The sequence below is a fragment of the Mus pahari genome, chromosome 3, assembly GCF_900095145.1.
Source record: "Mus pahari chromosome 3, PAHARI_EIJ_v1.1, whole genome shotgun sequence".
In the NCBI taxonomy this organism is placed as follows: domain Eukaryota; kingdom Metazoa; phylum Chordata; class Mammalia; order Rodentia; family Muridae; genus Mus; species Mus pahari.
This window is the reverse complement of record NC_034592.1, coordinates 125,568,119-125,569,808: the sequence shown is the minus strand read 5'-3', so window position 1 is coordinate 125,569,808 and position 1,690 is coordinate 125,568,119. Positions and strand designations below refer to the sequence as shown.

The window sequence follows — 1,690 nt, the reverse complement described above, 5'->3', positions numbered from 1 at the left end:
ATGATCGTGATCAAATTTTGTAATTAAACCTAACAAGGGCAATAGACACAACTCAGATAAGAGATGTGTCAATCACAGCGCTCTCCTACTCTAAGGTATTCACAAGGAGACAGAGTTTTATTCATCTTCCTCCTCCTCCTCTTCTTTTTTTTTTCCTCTTCCTCTTCTTCCACCTTTTTCCAGGCAACTTTAGCAGGACCCTTGGCACCATCAAACTTCCCTTTAGAATTACAGTCAGCAACATCCTTCTCACACTTCTCCTTCAGCTTTGCTGCCTTGGTAATGCAAGGCTGCTTTTCACTGTCACTTAAGTTATTCCACATCACACCCAGCTTTTTTGCCACACCTCCAATGGAGGTGCCAAGGTTTGTTGATTTGATCTTGGGACAGAATACAGAGCAGAATAAGAAAAATCCAGATGGAGGTCTTTGGGGGGCATTTGGGTCCTTCTTGCCTCCTTTAGCTGGTCCATAATTTTCATCTCCTGATCATAGCGTACTTTATCTGCCTTTGCCATTTCATCAAACTCAAATTTTGATTTCTCCTTGCTAACCTTGGCCTTCTGCCACAGATGGACTTTACTTGGGTCCCCAATCTGCATGGAATGGGTCTCTGGTTGCAGGTGAGCAAGGATTCAGTGAATGTGGGGTGACAAACAAATAAGGACACAAGGAAGTGTGGTATCTGAATGCAATTTGTCAAATTGAGCATCAGACTATACAGAAGAAAATAGGGAAGTACACAAAACAGAGGAATGCAAACATGGAAGGGCTGCAGGAACTGACTGGGATAACATTCAGTGTTAACAGCTGGGATCAAAAACAGCTCCACCGCTTAAAGTCAGTAGTTGGGTGCAAGGGCTTCTTGCCCTTGCCATAGATCCTATAGTCCACCTTCCCCCTAGGCCATTGTAATGCTTGTGTATGGGTGTAACTCAGCTACCTATGGTTCTAAGTATCTACCCTGGTTCCTCTTTAAATCACAAACTTCCTTCTTCCTAGAAAATAGTAAATTCCTGTGTAGGGCAAGTGACTTAGCTACCTAAACCCAGGGTCAGCTCAAGGACTGACTGCCTAGGATCTAACTTGGCTATGTAATAAGGGAAAGCACATGGATCTGTTTTCCAACTAAAGCAAGGACATTGGAGCATTCATTATACATGATGCCACGATTCCAGGAGACTAAGTTTCCATGAACTTTTTTGCCTCGGGACAGCGCCCAGGTTTTTTGGGGTCTGTTGTGCTTGTCACTCCTGGAGAATGTAGCAGTCTTCCACCTCTCAGAGCACTTCTTGGAAAACTGCAAAATTGAGGGGAACCTCTGGGTTTTTCTTCTTATGTTCTTCCCTGTATGTCTGCACGAAGAAGACGTAAGCAGACATCTTGCCCTTTGGTTTCTTGGGGTCACCTTTAGCCATCCTGACTGTATTGTTCGATAGTCTCAAGTTCACTCTACTTGCTTAGTACATTCAAACCAGGAGTCCAACTCGGAGGGCTCCATGGACATGTCACTTTTGCCAGCCCAGCATTTGTTCCATTTCTTAGGATGGCATTTCTACTGGCCTTTCAGAACTGCCCTACGCCACGCTGCATAACCTTGCAGGGACTTCATCCAAAGGACAAGGAGCTGACCAAGGCCAGGTTGAGCAGCCTCTCTCTCTCTCTCTCTCTTGGGAGTTCAAATCCTGAAG

At 44.9% G+C, this 1,690-nt stretch overlaps 1 pseudogene; it reads right to left on the bottom strand.

The window, feature by feature from the left end:
- Positions 1–117: 117 nt before the first annotated feature.
- On the bottom strand, positions 118–1,417 carry LOC110319549 (annotated as a pseudogene).
- Between the last annotated feature and the right edge of the window lie 273 nt (positions 1,418–1,690).